This window comes from Triticum aestivum, chromosome 5B (assembly GCF_018294505.1).
Source record: "Triticum aestivum cultivar Chinese Spring chromosome 5B, IWGSC CS RefSeq v2.1, whole genome shotgun sequence".
NCBI classification, from domain to species: Eukaryota; Viridiplantae; Streptophyta; class Magnoliopsida; order Poales; family Poaceae; genus Triticum; species Triticum aestivum.
This window is the reverse complement of record NC_057807.1, coordinates 367,515,230-367,526,850: the sequence shown is the minus strand read 5'-3', so window position 1 is coordinate 367,526,850 and position 11,621 is coordinate 367,515,230. Positions and strand designations below refer to the sequence as shown.

General features: G+C 45.2%; 1 long non-coding RNA gene across 2 annotated transcripts; it reads left to right on the top strand.

Annotated features, from left to right (window-relative positions):
• Positions 1 to 1,548: 1,548 nt before the first annotated feature.
• Positions 1,549 to 7,367, top strand: LOC123111900 (uncharacterized). Of its 2 annotated transcripts, none has more exons than XR_006454875.1 (2): positions 1,549 to 3,495; positions 3,816 to 7,367. It is a non-coding gene; the product is annotated as an uncharacterized lncRNA (long non-coding RNA). The 2 variants fall into 2 exon arrangements; XR_006454876.1 differs by having other exon boundaries at positions 3,803 to 7,367.
• The last annotated feature ends 4,254 nt before the right edge of the window (positions 7,368 to 11,621 follow it).

The window sequence follows — 11,621 nt, the reverse complement described above, 5'->3', positions numbered from 1 at the left end:
TTGGCAAGCCTAAGCGAATCTTGCCACATTTTCTGTGTGTATGTCATGTGGGGCCTTAGTGTGGCTTGCCTAAGGTGTGGCTTGAACCAAACACTCACCTAAGTTAATCAAACTTGCCTAACCTTACATTCCACCAGATTTTGCCACATGTTAGAATCCAAAAAACTCCACATGTAGAAGCATAATGCACAAACCACCAGAATCTCATGCGTGCAATGCACGTGTACCTTACTAGTACTAGTTGGTAGTAGTAAGAAACAAATTCTAGTTTTGGCACGAGCTCATACTGCGGATGTACCACAAGGCCTGCCGCAGGACTTACATTTCCCTCTCGGGGCCCATGGGACCGAACTTCAGTGGCTTAGTGCCCGGCCTATGAGTCAATGACATGCGGACCTTAAATGCGGCTGGACCACATGTCATTCTCATGGTGGTGGCGTGGTTCGTGACTCACTCGTTTGAGATGAACCGGTCGGTGGTGGCGTGGTCGTGGCGAGGGTGCCACAGCTGTGCGTCGGGGCATTACGAGGCGTAGATGGCCACACCGGTGGGTACTACCTGTAGTACATAAGTACTCTAGATGAGGATTGATGCCCGGGACTAAATGTGTCACAGCCGATGGATGAAAATTCAATGGTGCGGGAGTACAGATCGGAGCACAACAGCGGAGCAGGCAAACCGCGTCCAATCGGGTGTGTCTGTGGTAGAAAGTTGATGGTCGCCGCAGTTCAGCTAGCCCGCATGTCATGCACACAAAGGCAGAGGAGCGGTGGGGCCGAGAAGGATGAGGGGCACGCCGGGGGGATGAGGATCCCCTGACGCGAACAATCCTACCATTCTGTCACTGACATGTGGGACCCATAAGCGTGGGTCCCACCTGTCAGCGAAGGAAAGGCAGGGCAAGGCAGTGATAGCCACGTCAGAGGATCCATGTCCACGTCGGGGGACATCGTGCCGTGGGTTGGAGCAGTGTCGAAGGAATCGCGTGTGGGTGTGGCAGTGGTAGAAACAAGAAACGTGATGGTCGCCGTGGTTCAACTTCCATGGACAAGCTGTCGTGTCTGCTGACACATGTATATCAAAACTAGAGTGTTTATATTTCAAGCACGTGAACAAGTATTATTCTACTAGTTTGGATCCATTGCAACGCACGGGCCATCACATTGGTAGTACTAGTGTCCATCTCTATCTCTAGAGTCCTTCCCTCGTTCATCCTTTTCTCTCACGAGATAAACTACTCATACAAATGCATCTTGATGTTCTGTGGAATGCATGAGGATGTTTCCTTGGGGGTCTCTCCAGCGCGGCGTGGCCGTAGCTGCAAGTTGATGCCCCTTGAGATGCCGATGTTGAGGGGCACTTGGATTTCATCCGATGAGCAGGTAAGATGAGTTTGATCACGTAGTAAATGCATTCTAAAGACTACTTTGATGTCCATTTCCTAATTCTCCCCCTGCCCACTGTTTCACAGGCTAGGCTCGGTGCGAGTGGAGATTGGCTTTCATATGTATGGGAGGGTGATAACTGCATTTCATATATATAATTTGGCACTCAAATTTAGCATCTATCGTGATATATCCATCCATTCTTGCTATGAGTTGTGATATATTTGAATGAAAATCATATAAAAGATCATTTACGTGTCACTTGTTTCTTTTGCAGAAAAGTGCGCAAGGCACTATAATCGTCCAGATTTCTACTATGTGGCTAACGAGAAGAGAGAAGGGCTTGTGTGTGACGACAAGAAGTAACCAAAGGGGATAACTATAGAAGAGAGGGGATCTACTTGGGAAGGAAGAAGATAGTAGGAGGGCCCATGTGCAAACATCAAAATCTGCAGGGAGGGGATCAAAATCCCTAGATCGGCTCCAGTCCCCATCGGGCCTGGCATATCTCTCTCTCCCTCACCCATCCTTCTCCAACTCCGCCCGCCGCCACGGCCAGGCCGGCGTGGTGGTGCGCCTTCGCCTCCCATCCATCCACCAGCGCCACCATCTTCTTCTCCTTCCCCGCATCCACCATCATCCATCCACACCGCCGTCACCAGCGCCACCATCTCCAGCCACCAGCACCACAGCGCCCCGCGCGACTCTCCCTGCTGCTTCTTCTCCCATGCCTCTCCTGTTGCTCTTCTCCTTCCCTCGCTGCTCCTCTTCTCCACGCCCCTGCAGCCTTCCTTCTTCTCCTCAACCTCCTCGCTGCTGCTCCTCCTTCTCTCCAAAACTGCTGTTGCTTCCTCTCTGAATCCCTACTGCTGCTGCCTTTCTTCTCCCCTTGCTACTTCTCCTCCTTCCAGCGCCCCCTTTGCTGCTCCTCTTTCCTTCGCTTGCTCTGCTTCTTCCCCTGCCCTGCTAAAGTTCTCTCCTCACGCCCTCTGTTGCTGCTCCTTATCAACCCCCCTGCTGCCTCTGTTTCTTCTTGAACCTGAAATCTCTCTCTCTCTCTGAATTTTCTGTAAGCTGAGATGTAAAACTTTGTAATGTTCAGATTCTAAGAGCACTTGCAATCTGATATATGTTTAGTAGGTACTTGTCATTTTCTGTTAATTAATATTCTGCTAGTGTATGTGTGTGATCTCCTTTGTGTTCATTTGTTGACTTGTGCTTGTTTAGTTCGAATCATTTTGTTGATCTGTGAGCACTTCTTGTAACCCCCTGGTCGTATACATGTGTGGTTATGTGTATATTGTAGTCCCTGTGTTAACTATGTGCATGTGAAACTATATATGTATGTGGTGTGAAACTTATATTTCCCAGTACCATACTACTTGTGCATGTTCAGCACTATGATACATCTTTTATTTCTAGTTCATATATTCCTCCTATGTACTTGTGATATGTACGTGCTTTTGATGTGAATCACTTCTGTCCTTGTCCCATTATCTTTGTTTTGTGTTTTTCTTCTTTTATATAACTACTAGTTATATTTGTGATCATATATTAGTACTTTCTTTCTGTCGATGTTGATGTTCTGTGTGTTTATTTTAGTTTCTCAAGTAATATGAAAATACCAAAAAGACAGAGAGTATAATCTGAACCTTCCTTTGCTTCTTTTCATTTTCTTTTGTCGATGATTTTTCCCGAATGATCTTAGTTAGTCTAGATTTAGTATTCTGCTTTCATCACCCAATATTGTGTTACCTAGATTTAGCCGAGCGTTGTTGCCGTCGCCTAGTCCCTGTGGAGAACACGACATCCGTAGTTTGGGCATAAAAACCCTACTATATTACAAACGATCATTTTGGCGCCGTCGCTGGGGACTAGTGTCGAGTGACCGTGTTAGGCTATAGACTAGTTTCTTCTTCTTTTTCTATTTTGTGCCATATATTTGTGATATATCTCTAACTCCTAACCCTTGTTCTAGATTATTTCCTCTTTGTTTTCTTTTCCTTTTTGCAGGTTAGAACCATCTTCTCGGATATGGCTTACTATTCAGATCATCATGCTTATGCGAGCAACTCTACAAACAGCACGGAAAGTGTTCAAGAACTGATAGGTAAGATTTCCCATCGACTAGATGATTTAGCTCGGCAGCGAGAAGTAGTTTTTGAGGATAGGACTAGCTCTTATGGTCCTTATTCTAGAGGCCATCCTTATGTTGCTCCTACCTGCCATATTTGTGGATTTCAGGGCCATTCGCCCGCTGAATGTCAGCGTGGTTACTCCCATCCTCCCAATTGTTATGGCATGAGCTTCGCCCCATAGCCTAGCTCATACCAAAACAATTACTCATATGGGTGGCCTGAAAACCCGAATATGTCATATAGGAGAAACAACCCTGAGATCTCACCGTTTGCTTCTAGTAATCATATGCAGGGATTTAGGTATGAAGAGGAGAGCCACAACTATGCTCCACAACAGTCTTATTCAGCTCCTATTCATATACCTCTGCACCAGGAGATGTTGCCAATGGAGTTAAATGGTCCTCCATTTGGTCAACCAACAACTCCAGCACCTGTTGTGCAATCTCAAGTGCCCACTCAAGATGAGTTCGATCACATAGACGAGCTCACACTTTTGAGTCTCGAGTTCACTTGGAGTGCCGAGGATGATCCTATTAGGAAGGTGATACTTGAGGAAATGAAGAAGATTAAGAGTGGAAAGGAGCTAGTGGAAGAAGTAAGGAAGATTGAGAAGAACATCAACGCTGGCAGTACTATCTCTTCCCTCCTTGAGTTGAGTGTGGCCGAGATTCCCCTTGATACATGTGAGGTTCCAACACCGTCACATCCAGTTGAGCAAGATAGCAAGAGTCCTGAGGAAGAAAGACCTCAGATTGAAGAAGATGAACTAGAAGACAAGGAACAAGATGGTGAAGAGCTGCAATTCCCAAGTGATCAAGTTGAAGACTCATCATCTATTACTCCTGAAGAAGTACAAGAAGCTGATGTAGATGAAGATGAAGAACATGAGATTCATTTGCCTATTGTCATACCAGAGCGTCATGTGTCAGGTTTACCCAATCCTCTCAATGACATGCGTCCTTATGATTCCTTTGCTTCTACCTTGCATTGCATGATGCCATCTGTTAAAGTAGATTAGAAAAAGTATTTGCTTGGATATGATCATATATACCCTGTTAGTGGCATTACTCACATTAATGATGATCACAGTTACTTTCCTCGTGCTAGACCTATGGTTAATGAAACATATCATTCTTATGCTAGTCTTGAGCTTAATGAAAAATATCATCCTCATGTTAGTGTTGACTTTGCTAATTTCTATCATCCTAAACATGTGCTTTATAGCTATGCTTATGTAATTGAATATTCGATTGATGACTTGGAGGGTATTATCCCTACCACTTGCATTGTCTCTTTCGTTGAGTGCTCTTTCAGGTTTTTGCTTGTGCACGATCCATTGCATGCTGACCAGGTTCGAGGTGACATTCCTTGGGACCCTGGTGGACTCTGAGCATGGGGATGAGGAGAAGCAAGGGGCACATACGAAGAAGAGTGAAGCTGGAGCATGCATGAGGATAGGAAAGCAATAGGAGAGGAGTCACAATGCACGAGGAAGCAAAGGAGAGGAGCTGCAGTTGGTGAGGTGATCGAGCGAGTGCTACTTCCTATGAAAACCCGGTGAGCTGTTTCATGACCCATTCCTAGTATATCATCCATTGATACATGCTGAAATCAAATGTTATTTGGGTTGCTTAAGCCATGTCTTAAATGTTGCCCCACTGAATTTTACTTGACATATGGTGCTTGATGAGAATATGTGAACTGAGTGTTGAATGCCTGGTAAACTAGTGATCTTTACAATGCTTGCTTTGCTGAAATTAGTGAAAGCTATTAGTTTTGAGTGCTCAAATCCCTAGTACACTAGAAAACTTAATTATTTTCTGCTTTTACCTTGATACGCCTAGATCACCATGTTTAGATGCTGAATTTGTGCTAAGTGTGTTCCCATTGAGAGCAATCACCTAACCATTATGGATTAGCATGCTATGTTCCCTGGATCGGTAGCATGTGAACCAGACATGGAGAAGTGATGATTCCTGTTTTTGTGCTTATGCGTTGTTCATTTAAGATAAGTAATAATGAATAAATAAGTCTGACTACCTATAGTAGCATGTCATGTTCCCGGGATCGGTGGCATGTGAAATCGGGTTAGCTTGGGCAGTAATTAATAAAAAAATGTAATTGTTGAACCAGGTGTATACCATGTTCTCGGGATCGGTGGTATGTTCCTTTGGGGAGACAAACAAAAAAAACTAATAATTGGTCGAGCCAGGTGTATACCATGTTCTCGGGATCGGTGGTATGTTCCTATGGTGAGACTAATAATAATATAATCATTGCTTTATCTCTGTAAATAAGTGATTTGATCACAAGATTTAATTCCAGTTCATTTTGTTCTTGGGATCATGCTCTCTTTAGGAACCATTTGGCGCAGTCATCATATAAACTTGTTGATCTTCTCTTATCTCTGTAAAAGTTTAAAATGGTCATGCTTACTAGTCTCCTACTGCTTTGTAGCACTCTAACCATTAATTTTCACTAGATAAGTGTGAAGCATGCCTTGTTTGGAGATCTATTTTACCAGGACATTCCTTACTCAGTTTACTGTTCATTATCTTGCCTTTGTCATATTCCTTTGCTTGAGAACAAGCAAAGATTTAAGTGTGGGGCAACTTGATAAGTGCATTTCATATATATAATTTGGCACTCAAATTTAGCATCTATCGTGATATATCCATCCATTCTTGCTATGAGTTGTGATATATTTGAATGAAAATCATATAAAAGATCATTTACGTGTCATTTGTTTCTTTTGCAGAAAAGTGCGCAAGGCACTATAATCGTCAAGATTTCTACTATGTGGCTAACGAGAAGAGAGAAGGGCTTGTGTGTGACGACAAGAAGTAACCAAAGGGGATAACTATAGAAGAGAGGGGATCTACTTGGGAAGGAAGAAGATAGTAGGAGGGCCCATGTGCAAACATCAAAATCTGCATGGAGGGGATCAAAATCCCTAGATCGGCTCCATTCCCCATCGGGCCTGGCATATCTCTCTCTCCCTCACCCATCCTTCTCCAACTCTGGCCGCCGCCACGGCCAGGCCGGCGTGGTGGTGCGCCTACGCCTCCCATCCATCCACCTGCGCCACCATCTTCTTCTCCTTCCCCGCATCCACCATCATCCATCCACACCGCCGTCACCAGCGCCACCATCTCCAGCCACCAGCACCGCAGCGCCCCGCGCAACTCTCCCTGCTGCTTCTTCTCCCACGCCTCTCCTGCTGCTCTTCTCCTTCCCTCGCTGCTCCTCTTCTCCATGCCCCTACAACCTTCCTTCTTCTCCTCAACCTCCTCGCTGCTGCTCCTCCTTCTCTCCAAAACTGCTGCTGCTTCCTCTCTGAATCCCTACTGCTGCTGCCTTTCTTCTCCCCTTGCTACTGCTACTCCTTCCAGCGCCCCCTTTGCTGCTCCTCTTTCCTTCGCTTGCTTTGCTTCTTCCCCTGCCTTGCTAAAGTTCTCTCCTCATGCCCTCTGCTGCTGCTCCTTCTCAACCCCCCTGCTGCCTCTGTTTCTTCTTGAACCTGAAATCTCTCCCTCTCTCTCTGAATTTTCTGTAAGCTGAGATGTAAAACTTTGTAATGTTCAGATTCTAAGAGCACTTGCAATATGATATATGTTTAGTAGGTACTTGTCATTTTCTATTAATTAATATTCTGCTAGTGTATGTGTGTGATCTCCTTTGTGTTCATTTCTTGACTTGTGCTTGTTTAGTTCGAATCATTTTGTTGATCTGTGAGCACTTCTTGTAACCCCCTGGTCGTATACATGTGTGGTTATGTGTATATTGTAGTCCCTGTGTTAACTATGTGCATGTGAAACTATATATGTATGTGGTGTGAAACTTATATTTCCCAGTACCATACTACTTGTGCATGTTCAGCACTATGATACATCTTTTATTTCTAGTTCATATATTCCTCCTATGTACTTGTGATATGTACATGCTTTTGATGTGAATCACTTCTGTCCTTGTCCCATTATCTTTGTTCTGTGTTTTTCTTCTTTTATATAACTACTAGTTATATTTGTGATCATATATTAGTTTCCTTTTTGTCGATGTTGATGTTCTGTGTGCTTATTTTAGTTTCTCAAGTAATATGAAAATACCAAAAAGACAGAGAGTATAATCTGAACCTTCCTTTGCTTCTTTTCATTTTCTTTTGTCGATGAATTTTCCCGAATGATCTTAGTTAGTCTAGATTTAATATTCCGCTTTCATCACCCAATATTGTGTTACCTAGATTTAGCCGAGCGTTGTTGTCGTCGCCTAGTCCCTGTGGAGAACACGACATCCATAGTTTGGGCATAAAAACCCTGCTATATTACAAACGATCAGAGGTTACCAACATCAATTTGCACAACATTTACAACGGTGACACCGTTCCCGTAGAACCTTTGTCCAACATTGGGATTAGCCATGCAATGGGCCACCGCATGAATTGGTATGATGGAACCACGGTGAGATTGGATAAGATAGCACGAACCTTGCACATGGCGGTCAAAGGCGGACCATGCTGTCTGTAGATGATTTGTTGCCGTACGAATAGGAAGAGGCTGTGCTCCACATCCTATGATATACTCCCTCTCTCCCAGTTTATTTGTTTTGAATCTTTTTGTTTTATAAGTTTCAAATTCAAATTTAGAGCTCCCCATCACATGTTGAGATTACAATGTCCATTAAATCGTTGCATGCATGTATAGTAAAGAAACAAATCTCGCGTTTGGCACGAGTTCGTGCTGCGGGAGCACCAGAAGCCCTGGCGCAGGAGTTACATTTCCCTCTCAGGGCCGTCGGGACTGAGCTTCAGCGCCTTACTACAATTACCTTTGAGTCAATAACATGTGGACCTGATAGGTGACTGGTCCACATGTAATGCTCCCGAAGGCAGAGGGGCAGTGGGGCCAAGAGGGGTGAGCTGCAAGTCGGGGAACGTGTGGTTTCATGGGTTCGAGCAGCGTCGTGGGAATCACGTGTGGCTGTGGTAGAAACTTGATGCTCGCCGCATTTTAGGTGGCCCACATGTCATGCACACAAAGGCAGAGGGGTGGTGCGACCGAGAGAGGTGAGGCGTACGTCAGGGGGCGTGGTGTCGTGGGTTGGAGAGGCGTGGTGGGAATCATGAGATGAAACATGATGGTCGCCGTAGTTGAACTTCCATGGACAAGCTATCATGTCTACGAACACATGCACTGCATACCGATCACTGGAAGGAGTAGCAGAGAAAGCTATATATGCGGATAAATAGTTCCTTATAGTCAAGCGGACCCACGCTACTACTCTGTTCCAAAGACATGCACACCATCAAAATAGTCCATCTATATCAATATACACCGAGAGCGAATAATTTTTTTTACAAGAGAGGAAATAGTTCATCCATCCATAATTCCCTCCTGCTGGTGGAGCGTTTTCTTCTTCTTCTTCTTCTTCTTCTTCTTCTTCTTCTTCTTCTTCTTCTTCTTGTTCTCATTCTCTGTGGGAGATGGCTTCGCAACAAGCTCTTGGGACCATGCAGCTATCTCGAAACTCACACAGGCATCGAGGGCAGCATAATTTATTCGCTCGTACGTCAAGGGATAATTCTCCCATCCAGACGACCTTAATGCCGCCGTCTCGTCACCCTTCTGAATATTTGTACCGAGCAAGAAATTTGCTACCTCGAAAAGGGATGGTGTCTGTTTAGCACAATCTTCTACAGGAATTTTGATTCTGGTTTGTAGGCCAGCGATGCTTTTCAAATCAAGGTTGTACGGCTCCAGCTTCTATTTGTCCCCTTCGATGGCTGCCCCACAGAAGTATACGTCCTCCCAAGACAAGAAATCATAAATCTCACCTCGTCTAGAGGGCGAGTGTATGATGTGGTACACCAAAACATCATCTTCGAGGCAGAGCTGAAGGACGGCGGTGCGCTAGATCTTCCTAGGGGCATGCTCCGTGTACTCTGCGTTGAGACCGATGACCCTCGTCTCTACCTTTTTGAGGGAATTGGATACATTGTTGATCCACTACCGAACAACCCTTCGATGGACGGTGACGGTGGCAACTATGCGCATCGAGCCTTCGATGAGGACATGTTGGACGCTCAAAACCTGCATCTCGATCTCTTTCGCCATTTGGAACCGCTGGAACGGAGGGCTATGGTTTGGAGAATTAGATTAGATGGCTAGTCTAACTGAAGTAGTAGATGATTATTTAAAGAGGTTAAAACAATGTGAACACAGTGGGGTTTGGATGCAAATGAACACGAAGGGGAGGTGAAGAAGCTGAGGAGAATCGGTTCCCGATGGAGAAGTAAATGGGAGAAGTGGCGTGCAGGCAGTTGATTAGACGGCTAGGGAGACTAAATGAAAAGGCTATGCGGGTAGACTGATGAGTCGTACCTGTTCGTGTACGTGCCCATCCTTCCTGATAGGTGGGACCTATGCAAGCAGATAAAAAATGTGTCGTAGCTTTTTTTTAGCGCGTGAGTGGGAGACACAACATTCTCTGGTTAAGGAATACTCCCTCCTTTCCAATTTATAGGGCTTAATTCAAAAATCTCACCAACCAAGATAGATGGTGAGTGGTGGAATATTTTTTGTAGTTTGCAAAAGCACCTAATTAATGCTCTTGTTTTTCTTAAAAAATTATGTTTATCAATGCATTAATTGCAATGCATGCATGCATAAAGTACATGCATTGGTCAATTTTCTCTTAATACTTGCATGCAATGATTTCATGCACCTTGGAATCTGAACATGTGATGGGGAACAACCAAATTGAGCCTTATAAAATGGAAAAACTAAAATTTTGAGATAAGCCCTATAAACCGGAAAGGAGGGAGTACTCCCTCCATTTAGGTGAGTATAAGTCATCTTATGAAAATTAGGTTTTCCCAAAACCTTTAGGCGTGGAGCATTAACTTCTTGCTCAATCCCCTCCCAGCCTCGTTAGCCAGCGTTCTCTTCCTCTACCGTCGCGTTCTACCTTTCCATTTTTCCACTTCTCAAGTGTGGAACGATCTGCATGCCGTCCTTGATGCACTAGAACGACCACTGCATGCATCGCGGCAGGGCGTTGATTGGGCATGCATGTGAATTTGGTTCTGCTCGCAATATGAATGATACCTGAACAATGAAGTGAACATGCATGCTAGCACAGGAGACCTATTTCCTCTATACAATACTGGAGTACTCATGTTCCTACTACTAGTAGTAGTAGTACAACTGTGGTACACTTGATGGTCAAAATACTATTCATCCAGTCCTCACAGTGAAGTGACAACACCCTGCGGCGTGTTTGGGTTACCAAAGTCAGCCTCACCCTGTGCACTTTGCAGTCTATCACCGCCGCTGTACAGCACATTGGCGCCTCGCCTCGTCTCCCTCTCCGCTCCCATAGCACCACTCCATCACCATCTCCGTCTCCGTCTCCATCTCACTGTGCCCCCGTGAACTGTCGCCTCACTCGCCTGCCCCAGTACCACTATTCCCTCGCTAGCCACTCCAGCACCAACATCCTTCTCCCCCGTAAATCAAGCCCCCTTCCAAACTCCACCATGGCCGAACGCGAACCGCGCAGCATCCATATGAGCCGCGATTGGAGAAATCTCCCTAGTGACATCCTCGACCTCTGTTGTTCGTGTATGGATATGTTGACCGCCATGCGGCTGGCTGCATGCTCGAGGGACATGCACACGGCCATCATCGAAGTGAGGCCTAAGCTTTTCAAGACACCCTGCTTGCTGCTATCTGGTCTTGCGAGATTGGCTCACCATGATACGGAGGCGTGCATGATGCCCCTCGACTTCAATCTGATCTGGCCGAAACTTCTTTGCAGGTATGTAGTGTGTCGCCGTACATCATTTCCCTCTACATCGATCCGATCACAATCGCCCGAAACTTCTTGGCAGGTATGTACTGGGTCGGCATGAACTCCCACTGGATGGCTGCCTTTAGAGAAGATGGTAAAAAGTTGGTGCTCGTGAACTTCTAGACCTCCCATGAGATTATCCTTCTTTTGTTGGATTATATAGAGTATTACCATCGCTGTCGAAGTCATCTAGATTACTACGTCAGTTGGACGGACCTTGTTTTGCAGAAGATTGTAATTTTCCAAGTGC